At 37.2% G+C, this 15,812-nt stretch overlaps 1 protein-coding gene across 4 annotated transcripts in view; it reads right to left on the bottom strand.

Moving 5' to 3' along the window:
- The window catches only part of GJC1 (gap junction protein gamma 1), a 31,293-nt gene that overhangs the window by 12,836 nt on the left and 2,645 nt on the right, over window positions 1–15,812 (bottom strand). The window lies entirely within an intron of this gene.

Below are 15,812 nucleotides of genomic sequence, written 5' to 3'. Positions count from 1 at the left end.
TGGAATTTTCCAGATAAGAATACTGAAGTGGGTTGCCATTTCCTACTCCAGGGGATCTTCCTGACCCAGGGTTACCCAGGGATTGAATTCATGTCTCTTAAGTCTCCTGCACTGGCAGGCAGATTCTTTACCACTGTGCCACTGGGGAAGTCCCTCTCAATAAATATCTGTTCAATAAAAATGTCCCTGATGTATTAACTGGAAATATAGGACTCAGGACAATATTATCACAATGCTGTGAAAACAAATAAAATTTATGCAATAAACAATAAAATAAAATTACAAAACCCTAGAAGAAAAAAAGTTAAAAGAAAGAAAAAAAAATCTTGAAAGGATATAAATGAATACCCACTCTCCCTTCTCCCTTCTTTAGCCTTTTTCCTGCATCTCCACTAGAATTCTCTAAAATGGATGTGTTACTCCTTTGCTGAAAAGCCACTAATGAAAGTGGCCCCTCAAATCAGTGGGGCCAAGATGGATTTTTTAAAGTATTGGAATAAAACATAGTTGATATCTGTTATAACTCTGGACACGGGAAGAAAAGATGAATCTGAGTGCAAAAAAATAAAAAGTGTCTCCATGGATAAAAGGAAAAACAATTTAAACAATACTGGAAAACAATGAACTGGAGAAAGAGGTTTCAGTAATTCTTTTATACGCAAAGAGCTAATCTCTAGTATATGAAGAGTTCAAAACAGACATTACACAGAAAGAAAAACACAAATTCCCCTTAAAAAAGGCACAACATGGATGAACCTTGAAAACATAATGCTAAGTGAAAGAAGTCTGACACAAAAGCCACCAACTGTATGACTCTATTTATATGAACTGTCTAGAATAAGCAAAACACAGAGACAGGTTAGTTAGTGGTTAGGGCCTATGGGCTTCCCTTCTGGCTCAGCTGGTAAAGAATCTGCCTGCAACGCAGGAGACCTGGGTTCGATCCCTAGGTTGGGAAGATCCCCTGGAGAAGGGAAAGGCTACCCACTCCAGTATCCTGGCCTAGAGAATTCCACGGACTATATAGTTCATGGGGTTGCAAAGAGTCGGACACAACTGAGCTTCACTTCAGGGCCTATAGGAAATGGATTGTGACTGTTAATGGTATAGGCTATCTTTTGGGGATAATGAAAATGGAATTAAGACAATGGTGGTGGTCACACAACCCTGTGAATATACTAAAACCCCCAACTTGTATACTGTAAAAGAAAAAATCTTAGGGTATATAAATTACATCTCAATAATAAACTACTCTGAGATACAATGGAGAAGGCAATGGCAACCCACTCCAGTACTCTTGCTTGGAAAATCCCATGAATGGAGGAGCCTGGTGGGCTGCAGCCCATGGGGTCACTGAGAGTTGGATACGACTGAGCGACTTCACTTGCACCTTTCACTTTCATGCATTGGAGAAGGAAATGGCAACCCACTCCAGTGTTCTTGCCTGGAGAATCCCATGGACGGAGGAGCCTGGTGGGCTGCCATCTATGGGGTCGCACAGAGTCAGACACGACTGAAGTGACTTAGCAGCAGAAGCTGAGATACAATTCTCCTATCACACTGGCAAAAATCCTGAAGTGGGAGAGGTTATGGAAAACAGACCTTTTCAAATACTGCTGATGGGAGGGCAATTTGCTAATACCTACAAAATTATACATGAATCTGTATCCTTTGACCCAGTAACTTCACTTTTGGGAATGATCAAAGTAGAACACTGTTTCTATGTAACTCAGTGTCCACTGTCAAGGGAATGGTTAAATGCACCATGGCCTATTTACACAACAGAATACCACGTGGCTGTAAAACATGAGAAAAGATATTCAAGACATTCAAACAGTGAAAACAGCAATGTATATGTGTATATATGTATACATCTTTTCTATAAAGAGAAAAAATATCAATCTGTGTTTTTTGCTTATATTTCTATAAGGAAACACAAGGATACCTTTCTTTATAATGAATACAAGTGGAGGAGGAGACAAAGAGGGATGGGATAGAATTAATACTTTTATTATATATCTTTTTATAGTCTTATTTTGTGAACCAAAGGAATATATTGTCTTTTTGAAGAAAACACCCCAAAAAACATTCCATGTCCTGGAGAATAAAGTTTGCTTGAGATTCTTAAATAAATCTTTTGTAAACTTTTTAAAGTTAAAAAAACTTAAATAAAATCTTTCATCCTCTCTGCCTTTTTTTCTTTAGAGCACTCAATACTACCTCAAACACTTATTTGTTAACTTGTTCATTATCTGTCACCTCAAATTAAATAAAGACTTTGTTCTTATAACCCTGGCACTTAGAAAAACTATTAACTGAGAGATTTAATAAATTTGAATCTCTGCTCATTGATTTTCCTACACTTTATATGGTCTTTCCACAATTTCCTACTTGGGAAAATTTTTTATCCTTTAGGATCTAGCCTAAAGGTCACTTCAAGTCTTCTAGACCTCCTCATTTAATCTCCTCCTCAGAAAGTCCATAATAAATTTTTATTCCACCAATATCAGGACTTAATCTAGTAAACTGAGGTTAGTGGTGTCAGTCTCTTCTGTTGGAATATTAGTTTCTTGAGAGGAAAGTCCGTGCTTCTAAAAATCCTCTGAGCCCTCATATATAACTCAATATATGTTTATATTTATATTTATGTTTATATTATCTCATTTAACAGAAGATCTAAATCAATTTATAGGAGGCAGAAAATATAAAATATGTCCACTGTCCACTAACACAATCATTTCAGGGCAGAATACAATGAATGGAATAGAAGTACAAAATGTGAAAATACTCAGAGAAGGAAAAGAGACTAATTCCTATAGATTAAAAAGTATAAGCTGTCAATTATACTGCAATAAAGCTGGAAAAAAAAGTTTAAGCCTGCTGCAGAAGACAAGTGGGTCTCTGAAGAATGGGTATGGTTTCACCAGGCAGAGCTGGGGTGGGGCAGGCAGCTGGAGAACATGATGTGAGTGAAAAGTGACACAAGGCTCTTAGACTGGAACATGACAGAAGATGTTTGAGAAATAGCTGCAAAGAAGGCTGAACAGGGAGGTCAGAGACCAGTCTGCAGAGGGGCTGAGCACACCGTGAAACCTGAAAGCAAAGCATGTGATGAGTAAACGTTCCTCAAATGTGGTCCACAGACCACCTGCATCAGAATTATCCAGCGTGCGTGCTGAAAATGCCAATTCCCAGGTCCTACTTACCCAAGTCCCACTCCCAGGCGTACTGAATCAGAATTTAACACATCTACGGTTAAACGTTTAAGTTGTTTACAATGATTTGTGATAATACTTAAAACCGTGTGTGTGTGTGTGTGTCAGTCGTTTCGTCATGTCCGACTCTTTGTGAACCCATGGGCTATAGCCCGTCAGGCTCCTCTGTCCATGGAATTCTCCGGGGAAGAATTCTGGAGTTGGTTGCCATTTCCATCTCCAGGGAATCTTCCTGACCCAGGGACTGAACCAGGTCTCCTGCATGCCAGGCAGATTCTTTACCATATGAGCTAAAGGGAAGCACATCTCCAATTACAGATTGAGGATAAATTTATAAAAGAACTTCTTTGTACAAAAGAAATTTGTACAAAGTTGTATAAATTGTGAAAAACTTTGTGTGTGTGTTATTAAGAAAAAGTCAGTTTTTTTAAATGCATTATCTCTCCAAAAATTTTTAGTATGTATTACCAAATGACCCCTCCAAAAAGCCAGTACCTGTTTGTTTATATTTCCACTATCAAGGATATGAGAATGCTGTTTTCCTCACCCCCTTACCAATGATTCTAATGCATTTTTAAACAAACAAGGCTTGGGTTAATCTTTGTTTAAATTATATGAAGTTTTAAACTGTCATTAATCATTAGGGAAATGCAAATGAGACAAAAAATGCATAGTGAGGTACCATTTCATACCCAAAAGGATGGGTACTATTAAAAGAAATGAAACAAGAGCTGAAAAGGTTATGAAGAAACTGGAATCACTGTTGTGCACTGCTGGGAATGTAAAATGGTGCAGCTGCTGCAGAAAATGTTATGGTTATGATTTTCTTAATATATTATATACAGAAGTATCATATGATCCAGAAATCCTACTTCTGGATGTCTACCTAAAAAGAAATGAAAGCAGGGATGCAAACAGGTATTTGTACACCCATGTTCACAGTATATTATCCACAACAGCCAAAAAGCAGAAGCAACACAGTATCCACTAACAAATAAACAAAATATGGTATACACCCACAATGTTATTCAGCCTTAAAAGTAAGGAAATTCTGACACATGCTGCAATGCTGATGAACCTTGTAGACAGCTGGCTAAGTGAAAGATGTCAGTCACAAGAGGACAAATATTACACGTTTCTACTCACAAAAGGGCCGTAGAATAGTCAAATTCATAGAGAAAGTAGACTGGTGATTGCCAGGGGCTGGAAGGAATGGGGAGTTAGCATTTAATGGGAAGTGAGTTTCAGTTGGGAAGATAAAGTTCTGGAGACAGATGTAGATGATTGCTGCACAACAACGTAAATGTACTTAATGCTACAGACCTATGGTAAACTTCATGTTATGGATATTTTACCACAATGAAAAAGTAAAAAAAAAAAAAACTAAAATTCACTCATGCAATTAGTATTTACTACCATCAAGAAGCTTGCAATAAAGTATTAATAGTTTATAAGAAATTACAAACACTTAATAAAACTACAGTTATATTCACGAGGTATTTACGAACATCCCTGGTGGTCCAGTGGCTAACACTCCAAGCTCCCAATGCAGGGGGCCCAGGTTCAATCCCTGTCCAGGGGACTAGATTCTATATGCCACAATTAAGACTTGGTGCAGCCAAATAAATAAAATTATATATATATATATATATAAAGAGTTATTCAGTGTTATATGTGCTATACAACAAAAGACTAGAAGAAATAACTGGAATCATCTGTTAAAGTTTAAACATTTTTATAGCTCAGTGACTCTACAGGGAAATACTTCACTTTGACTCATTTTTTCCATTACAATCTCTTTACTATAATGTTGGTCACAAAAACACCATTAATCCAAAAATATCAATTTTATATATTTCTTTGGGAAAGTTTCTCATTGACTCATGTAGAGGGGGAAAAAAACTCCCAAGGGATTGAGATGAACTAAAAAAGTATATAACTTTTCCCTTGTCAGTTTTTAAATGCTCAGTAAACTGAAATAACTAGGAAATTTAAAAAGTTAAAATAAGTAGTGCCATTTTAAATGTCTTGCAAATGCACAATCAAGTTGGGTCAGAGCCCAGTTTTAACCTCCTTTTTTTTTTTTTAATATTTATTTAACTAATCTGGGTCTTAACTGCGGCATGTGGGATCTAGTTCCCTGACCAGGGATCAAACCTGGAGCCCCTCGTGTTGGGAGTGCAGAGTCTTAGCCACTGGATCACCAGGGGAGTCCTAATCTCCTTCTAATTTAAAAAAACTTGGGCTTCTCTGGTGGCTCCGAAGAATCTGCCTGCAATGCAGGAGACCCAGGTTCGATCCCTGGGTTGGGAAGATAGCCTGGAGAAGGGAACGGCTACTCACCCCAGTATTCTTGCCTGGAGAATCCCATAGACAGAGGAGCCTGGTGGGCTACCGACCATTGGATCATAGAGTTGGACATGACTGAACAACTAACACTTTCACTTAAAAACCTTAATTCCTTTTCTAAACAAAAATCTAGGACGAACTAATAGCAAGAGTACTGGAGTGGGTTGCCATTTCCTTCTCCGGGGGATCTTCCCAACCCAGGGATGGAACCCACAGGTCTCCTACATTGTAGGTAGATGCTTTACCGTCTGAGCCACCAGGGAAGTAAAGTGATTCTAACCTTGACTTTTATGAAACTGAGAGTAAGCACTGACCTGAGAGCCAAGAGATTCTAACAGGCACTTCAGGAATAAATATTTCTTTCCACTTTTTCATTTGTGAATTAAGTGAAAAATATCACATCAGATCATTACTAAGGTCCTTTCCATTAACAGTTGATGAAAATCAACTCAGGTAGAGCACTTTTCACAAAACAACCAATAAATTCTGTGGAATTCAGAACTCCAGGGACAGGAAAGAAGCAAAGTAACAAGCAGTGAAATTGAATAATATTAAGACATCAAATTTTCAAAAAGGCATTTTCCAAACAGTCATCCCAGAAAATCCATGGTTGGACTAAACTGAAAAATTTCCATATTGACTCACCATGATTCTCAAGTATTAACTATCTGGGCCTCCCAGATTATGAGCTGAGTGATCCACTAAGAACTATGCTAGTGATTCACACTCCTGAATGAGACTGCTTTATGTGCAGACACAAGGAATCAATTAAAGGGTTTACAATGAAGTTTTGTTTAACTGGAACATTTTAAATAGAAGTTAATTCTGCATGAGTGATAATAGATATTTAATAACTAGCTAGTGACAATTTCTCAGCAAAAGCATTATGGGAGCTTTAATCTATGTATTACAAACAGTAATCTATGTATCACAAACAGGAAAACAACGTGTTTTTCAAAAGAGCTCTTGGCTATGAACCATATTTGAAAAAGAAATATTTAAAATTTGTTGTAAGTCAAATTATAAAATAAAGGAGAGAAAGTATCTTGGCCTGTTAACTAACAAGGAAACAAAATACACCACTGTGGGTTGAAGTGTCAATTTGTGCTGGCAAAAAGCCATTATATTTGAATGTAAGAGCCTTCAGGAACCAGCTGGAGTAGTACGGGGAACCTGGGATAATATGTTCATTCACAGTGCATCGTAAGTGGTACTGTCTTCATGTAAAAAAGAGCAGTATTAGTGCACTAGTCCAAAACAGCTTAAAGCTTAGGTCAAATCAAATGAACAACAAACAGTCTAGGAAAATGACATGTCTAGGGAAAAATAAAGAAACATATAACATTTCTGATATGACTAGGGTCACAATACAAAATTTGCAAAAAGCATTATCATGCAGTGATGGTGAAGCTGGACTGGTACAACCTTTTTGGAAGGTATTATGATAATATTCACCAGAAATTTTAAAATGTTTTATGTCCTTTAATCAGTAACACATAGTAATTTAACTTAAACAAATGCCCTATAAAAGAAGAATTTTATGTAATTTATGATATAATCTCTATGAGGAAATATTGCACAACCATTATAAATCTTGTTTTTAGCTCAATTCAGTCTCTCAATCGTGTCCGACTCTTTGCGACCCCATGGACTGCAGTACACCAGGCCTCCCTGTCCATCACCAACTCCTGGAGCTTACTCAAACTCATGTCCATTGAGTCAGTGATGCCATCCAACCATCTCATCCTCTGTCGCCCCCTTCTCCTCCTGCCTTCAATCTTCCCCAGCATCAGGGTCTTTTCCAACGAGTCAGCTCTTCCCATCAGGTGGCCAAAATATTGGAGTTTCAGCTTCAACATCAGTCCTTCCAAAAATCTTGCTTTAGGACAGAGATTACAAAATTCATACAACTATACAGGGACAAAAAGTACATCAGTGGTTGCCTAGGACTGAGAAGGATGGGGAGGAGTAGAGAGTAACTGGTAACAGGTACAGGGTTTCTTTTGAAGGGAATGAAAATATTCTAAAATTAAACTGTGGTGAAAGCTACACAACCCAGTGAGTCTACTAAAAATACTGAAGTACATTTTAAACAGGTGAACTGTATAGTGTGTGAATTATACCTCAGAAAAGCCGTTTAAGACACTTTCTGTATGGCTAAATACCAGTAAGTGATACAAGTAACAAACAGAACAGCGGGGCCTGGACAACATAAGGACCAACTAAAGGGGCTACTGCTTATCAGCTCCAGCCTTTGGAGTCATCAGATTGTCACAGCTTTCAAAAGAAGTCTTTAACCTGGATTTTTATGTGAAGTCTGACTTGGGGATAATTTTTTGACTGAAGTATAAAATACCTACAGAAAGGTGAAAGTGGAAGTCGCTCAGTTGTGTCCGACTCTTCGCAACTCCACGGACTATATAGTCCACGGAATTCTCCAGGCCAGGATACTGGAGGATACTGGGTAGCCTTTCCCGTCTCCAGGGGATCTTCCCAACCCAGGAATCGAACCCAGGTGTCCCACATTGCAGGTGGATTCCTTATCAGCTGAGCCACAAGGGAAGCCCAAGAATACTGGAGTGGAACCGGGGTCTCCTGCATTGCAGGCGGATTCTTTACCAATTGAGCTATCAGGGAAGCACAGAAAGATACACAAACAGAACTATGCAGCTCAATGAATTTTCACATAACCATGTAACCAGCACTGAAATCAAGAACAAAGCATTACCAGCCATAATTATGCCCCCTTCCTACCTAAGAGAAATCATTATTGACAGACTGGGTAATACTTTGTTATGGGAGATGGTTCTATGCATTGCAGAATGGATTGCAGTGTTCCTGGCCTCTTCCAGCTGTGACAACCAAAGATGTCTCCAGACATTGTCAAATGCCCCTTGGGAAAAAATATTATACCACACCGAGACTCACTGGTTTAACCTGTCCTTGACCTTTACATAAATGGACTCACAGAATGAATTCACCAATCTTGTTGCATTTAGCTCTAGTCTACTCACTTTCTTTGCTTTATTATTTCACCATTGTGTGTATATATCACAATCTATCCATTCTACTGCTGATGGGCATTTGAGTAGCCTCCAGTTTGAAGCTACTATGCATAATGCTACTGTGAACATACCAAATGTGTCTTCCAGTGAATATATGTATGTTTCTGTTGAATGCCTAGACCCAGAATTGCTAGTTGTTTGGTCCACATATGTCAGCCTTAGTAGATTAGTTCTTTTCCTAAGGGGGTTTATCAATTTGCACTTCTACCTGTCTCTTTTTTCCCCTTTTTTCATGTTGGCAACTAATAAGAAAAATAAATAAAGTAATACCGAGCCAGATACTTATTAGCTGAATAAAGCCTGCGAATTTGCGATCTGCTTTTTAAAAATGTTTCATTGTGTGGGAAAATGCTCATATGTAGTAGAGAAACAAAAAAAAATAAAACAAAAAAAATTCACAATAATATATGAATAGAAACATGGATGGATATCTGATGATTTCTGTATTATTTGCTTTTCAGTATTTTCTACAATAAACATGTAATAATGATGCTGGCAAAGCTTTCGTATGCAAGAAAAGCCCCAAGAGAAATTTTAAAAAATAGGTCAGGGTACAAATTTCATAATATTTGCATACATACATATTTTACATTCATAAGGACCTAATTAAATAATGAATATATCACAGAAAAGTTAACTATCTCATAGAATCTTTGATACAATTACTACACTGCTCCTGCATAAAGGGAACCAGGAAAGAACTTATATAAAATTTCACCCTAGAGCAAAATATAGGATGATGAGACAACAGGGTAATTCTTAATTTGCAAGGATATATCAAAAGTTATTAGTTCTCTGACGTATCTTATATAGCAGTTAGTATCATAATGCTGCTCTTCTCATTTCTTTAGAGAGGCACTCTAAAGTGGTCCAGAAGCAACACAGAAAATTAACATCCTCAATACTTCCTTGAAACGCAGTTGTTGGCACTGTGCCATTGCTACCTGCTGGTTGTGAGTGTCTGATACCGAATAATTGGAGCTACCTTTATTTGAGAAAATGATTATTAAAACAGCCACCAAAAACGTTCCAGTGTCCATTATGAATTCTATTAAATGTTTGCTTGGCATGTGAAAATGTTACAAAACTCACAGTAATAGTAAGAATGGTTGGGAAATTTCAGAAAGAGAAACAAGGGCACACAAGTTTCTCTAGATATATATTATGAAGTTATTATAACTTAAGATGGAATTGGCAAAATGATTAGAAGACTGGAACAGAATAAAGCTCAGAAGACCTAAATACATCTGAGAAAATGTATGATACAGGTGGCATTTCAAACTAACAGGAAAAAGATGGAACATTCAATAAATGATATTGAACTACTACTGGTAGCTATCCAGAAAAAATTAAACATAAAAGTTTGATCTTTAGGTTCCAAATAGATAAAAGATTTCAAATTGAAAGCAAAGCAATAAGCTAGATGAACATTTTTTCTTAATAAGCTTAGTGAAGACTTTTCTAAAATGAAACAACTGAGACATCAAATGAAAGAATTGACAAATTTAATATTAAATATAAATTCTAGAAAGCTAGAAAACACTATACAGAACTCAAAAGACATACTAAATGCTTAAAATTATTTGCAATTCTTAAAAGGCTAAATTCTCTAACACATAAAGAGCTCCAACAGATTAAAAAAAAAAACAAACAACCAACCTCAATAGAAATATGCAATGCAGATACAGAAAACAAACTTATGCTTACGAAGGGGAAAAGGGAGGGGAGATAAATTAGGAGTTTCAGATTAGCAGATACTAACTACTATATATAAAACAGATAAACAGCAAGGTCCTACTGTACAGTACAAGGAACTATATTCAACACCCTATGATAAACCGTAACGGAAAAGTATCTGAAAAAGAACACACATACACATATATCTGAATCACTTTGCTGTACACTAGAGACTAACACAACATTGTAAATCAACAACACTTGAATTAAAAAAAAAATCTGCAATGAAGAGACAATCCTCAGAAAAAGAAACGTAAATGGCTTTTAATAATATGGCATGAAAAGATATTCAATATCACTTGTAATTAGGATTTACAATTAAAACTGTACCAATATACTACTTTTCACTTGTCCAATTGGAAAAAAATTTTAAATTGATAACAGATCACTGATAAGGTGTGTGCACGCTTAGTGGCTCAGTCGTGTTTGACTCTTTGTCACCCCATGGACTGCAGCCTGCCAGGTTCCTCTGTCCATGGGGATTCTGCAGGCAAGAATACTGCAGTGGGTTGCCATGCCCTCCTCCAGGGGATCTTCCCAACCCAGGGATCGAACCCAGGTGTCCTGAATTGTACATAGATTCTTTACCGACTGAGTCACCAGAGAAGCCCATAAAAAGGCATTCTTTGTGCTTTACTAGAAGTGAGGTAAAATGGTAAGCTTCTATAAAAAACAAAGTGGAATATCCATTAAAATTGAAAATGCACATACTTTCTGATCCAGCAAGCAATTCCAGTGCTCAACATTTATCTAATGAAATGTTCGGATATACAAAATATTGCAAAATATTGCACTGCACTACTGTTGGTAACGGGCTGGAAACAATGTAAAGGCTATCAGTAAGAGACTCCATAAACAAATTACAGCACATCTAGTAGCGAAAAAAAGAGTCAGCTGTATCGGTAATAATAAGAAACAAACTAAGATATATGAGTGAAAAATGCAGGATACAGAACAGTGTGTAGAGTATGCTATTTGGGGAGGGGATACTGAGTGTATGGATATCTCTGAAAGAATTCACACACAAAAAAAGCAAGCAGTAATCGCTTCAGCAGAAAGAAGAAATCTGAGTAACTGAGAAGAGAACAGAGGAAGGCTTGTTTTTCACTGTAAATCCTCTCACACCTTTGATTTTGTACTATGTAATTACCTATTTAAAAAATTTTTTTTTTAATTCAGTGAAGTGAAATACTCAAGTATAAAACTATCAGTGCCAGCCTTAATGTATAATCACATAACATGTCCAAGTTTCTTAGGACATTATTTATACTGAGTCTTGGTCCAGCAAACGGGAAGAAATCAAAATCAGAACTTTTTACATAGATAAACTATGTTTAAAAAAAAAAAAAAAACTAATCTCAGGACTTCCCTGGTGGTCCCAGTGGCTGCGACTCCGAGTTCCCAACACAAAGCCCCGGGTTACATCCCTGGTGAGGGAACTAGATTTCGCGTGCTGCAACTAAAGATCTTGCATGCTGCAACTAAGACCTGGTACAGTCAAATAAATAAATAAACTATGTTTTAAAAAAAAGAAAAAACTAATCTTCAATTTCTTTATTCCATCTGACAACCTGCCTAAGCCTAGCTGTGATTATCTTCCTGTGAGGCAAGAGTCTCCACTATGTATATTACACCATAGGTGATCATAGTATTTTGGTTTATTAAAACCACTTAAGACTGATCAGGCCATGGATACAAGTAAATTTACATCAGTAGGTATTTACTAAAAATCTAGCACTGTATTGGCATATGAGACCAAAAATGCAAAAAAAAAAAAAATACAATAATAAGACTTCTATAATAATAGAACAAAAACTCTGACAGAACTTACTTCATTGCCACCAGTAACTACAAATAAAAAAGAAATTAGTAAACATCCAAATAATTGTTGAATACATAAATGAACTATGAGCTAGGTGCTAGGGATACCAGCCATCCAAGACAGACATTTCTCTTGACTTTATGGCACCAAAGTATAGTCTAGGAACCCCCTGGCAGTCCAGTGGTTAGGACTCTGAACTTTTACTGCTGGGGCCTGAGTTCAATTCCTGGTCAAGGAACTAAAATCCCTCAAGCCAGGAGGCATGACAAAAAAAAAAAGTATAGTCTAATGATGAAATAGGTACTATACAAATAATTAAACTAATTAAAATGGTGATCTATCCTACAGAAGGGAAGTGCAAGATGCTATAAGACAGTCTAATCTAATATGGGCTTCCCTGGTGACTCAGACAGTAAAGAATCCACCTGCAATGTGGGAGACCTGGATTCGATCCCTGGGTTGGGAAGATCGCCTGGAGGAGGGCATGGCAATCCACTCCAGTATTCTTGTCTGGAGAATCCCCATGGACAGAGGAGCCTGGAGGGCTACAGTCCAAGGGGTCGCAGAGTCGGACATGACTGAGCGACTAAGCACAGCACAGCACACAGTGAAAGTTTTTCTGCAGAAGTGATATTTAAGCAAGTTCTGAAGAATGAAGAGCTGCCTTCCAGGCAGACAGATTAGCTAAAGCATGTAGAAAGGCTGTTGGGTGAGCTCTGAAGCTTCAGTGAAGGGGGGGGAAAGATCTGTATAGCTAGACCATATACTACAAGAAAGCAAGTAAAAATAAATGATGCTGGAGAAGTAGCAAGGCCAGATCACACCCTGTTAAAAATGAAGACTGTAGGCTTTAAAGGGAGAACAACAGAAGTTTTCAGATAAGTGACTCGATTATATTTGCTTTTCAAAGACAATTTTAGCTGATGTGAGAGGAGTAGATGAGAGTATACTGCTTAGAAGTATATACATACATAGTAAAAGTATGAAGAAACACAAGCGAATAATAAATTCAGGTTGGTGATTACCTCTGGTTAGGAGGCCTACAACAGTGGTTGTCAGGGGAGAGGAGGTGCAATCAGGTAAGAAAACAGAAGACTTCAACTATACTGGTAATACTGCATTTTTTACTTTTTTAAACAGGAGTGAAAAAAACAAGGAAAGACCATTTAAAATTGACTATAATAATTGTCTTAGGAAAAGATGGCCAAGGCTAGGATGGGGAAATTAGAGGTGGAAAGAAAACTGCAAGAACCTAGCTTCAGTAAGTTGTTGACAGAGCCACTTAATGAAATAGGGTACAGTGAAGAAGGTGTAGGTTTGGAACCAAGACCAGAAGTTCACTCTGGGCAACTCAATTCAAACTACCTGAGTATCTAAGTGGAGATGCTGACTGAGCAGACAGCTGGGATCAGAAAAGGGGTCTGAAATATAGATGAAAAATTGGTTGTAGTAAAAATATATGGTGGGACTTCCCTGGTGGTCCAGTGGCTAAGACTCCATACTCCCCATGCAGGGGGCCCAGGTTTGATCCCTGGTCAGGGAACTAGATCCCACATGCTATAATTAAGAGTTTCCCATGCTGCAGCTAAGATTCTGTATGCCACAACTAAGACTTGGCACAGCCAAATAAATAAAAATAAACTATTAAAAAAAAAAACCAAAATATATGTGGTAACTGAAGGCACAGAATGGCTAAGATTAGAGAACGGAGGCAGACTAAGGACCAAGACTTGCTTGAAAGAGACCATCAATTAAAGATCTGGGTGGGGGTGGAGGAAACCTGAAGGAATAGCCAGACAGCAGGGAAGGAAAATTAGAAAACTAAGAGAAGAAACTATTTCAGGAAGGAAATTTTCTAATCCAAATAAACACCTACTCTAGGTGGGCAATTAGGAATCTAAGGTCCAAGAATGAGTAAAGGGGAATTCCCTAAAAATAGACAAGAGTCCAGACCCACTTCACTCGGAAGGTTCCCAAAAAGAATGTTGTAACTTGGTTAAGTAACAATAAATTCCATCAAACCTGATAAATCCCTCAAAGATGTAGCTGAAAATATTTATGACCATTTGAGACTTAACTACAATTTAGATGAAAATAGCATGTGAAGTTGATTCCATCTCTATAGAGAAAAAACAAAACCTCTGAAATCCTATACATTTTTTTGTTTCAAAGATTTTACATAATTTCCAGATTGCTAAACTTTTTTAGCATGTTAAACGCTAAGCATTTTGAGAGCAAAATCCACACAACATCATCTTTGAATCTTCAGCATCTAGTTCAGGGTTTACCATAGGTACACAACTGAAGAGAACTTCACTAAATAAACGGGCACCAGAACACTTTTGTCCAAATTCTGCTAGTGTCACAGCAATACAGCCTTACAGAACAGGCTTTAACTAAGAGTTCTACTCATTCTACAGAAATAAAGATCTCATCCTTGTCTTTAGGGGAAAAAAAAAAAAAACCTCATTGGGCAACACTTTATTGACCTGAATGATAAACCCAAGTGTTCTCTACCATATGCCAGCCAGGATGACTGATCATTCATTCCTGACAGCTGTAGAAAATGGCAGTGCTCAAACTTAACCAAATAGGTCCTTACTTCCACATAAACTAAATTCATCAGCTGCAGTATTATGCTTGAAAAACAACTGCTGAAAAAAAAAAAAAAAAAGAAAAACTGCTGACACTTTGCTGATAACAGCTCAAAACTGTTTTCTACATGTAAGTTTCAGGTTAATGGTATGGGCTAAAACCTATCTTATATGTATTCTCAAAGAAATGGTCCCCAAAAGAAAAAAAAAAGTAACTCCATCCTATCTTTACCTAAATTTTTGCTGGGTATTTTGGATAGGAGCCACACATACTTCTATGCCACAAAAAAAAGCACAAGTTCAGAAATAAGTAACGATACTTCCACCTGCACTCAACTATCCAAATTAATATTTAAAAAAACAAAATACAAAAGAAAACACTTCATTTACTTCGAAATGTGAACTTAAAAAAAAAGTTTCAACTTTTTTGGAACTCACCACTTTGCACTGAATAAAATCATGGAACTAGGTATTTATTGAGAAAAAGATGCTCTGAATTTTAATTATCTATTTTGTAGTCTAAGATCCCAATTAATGAATTGATAGGTAAATCCTGAAGGTGGCGGTGAGGAAAGGAGTAGCTAATCAGAGACCTACCCAGAATCCTTTCACTTGGCTAATTTATACAGATATGAAATAATAAAAATTAGTAAGGGACAGCAGCATTTATAAATAAGATTATTATGCTAAAATATGTTAACTTCTTAAACCTTTTCAATTAAAGGCTGAAACTCAATTCTACCTTCAAGGACTGAATAGAAAGTTACTCAGTCCTTCGCTCCTTTTTAAGAGCATTGTGGCTGCTAGCACAAGTAGAAAACCAATTTAAGGGACTTCCCTGGTGGTCCAGTGGCTAAGACTCTGAGCTCCCAATGAGGGGGGCCTGGGTTAGATACCTGGTCAGGGAACTAGATCCCACACACCGCAAGGAAGATCTAGTGCAGCTAAATAAATAAAAAAAGAAAACCAATTCAAAAGTCACACAACCTAAAGTTAAGAACACTGACATTTGGAAAGGATGTTTGAAATG

Source organism: Cervus canadensis, chromosome 1 (assembly GCF_019320065.1).
Source record: "Cervus canadensis isolate Bull #8, Minnesota chromosome 1, ASM1932006v1, whole genome shotgun sequence".
In the NCBI taxonomy this organism is placed as follows: domain Eukaryota; kingdom Metazoa; phylum Chordata; class Mammalia; order Artiodactyla; family Cervidae; genus Cervus; species Cervus canadensis.
The sequence above is the reverse complement of the archived record's forward strand: the minus strand, read 5'-3'. Positions and strand labels throughout refer to the sequence as shown.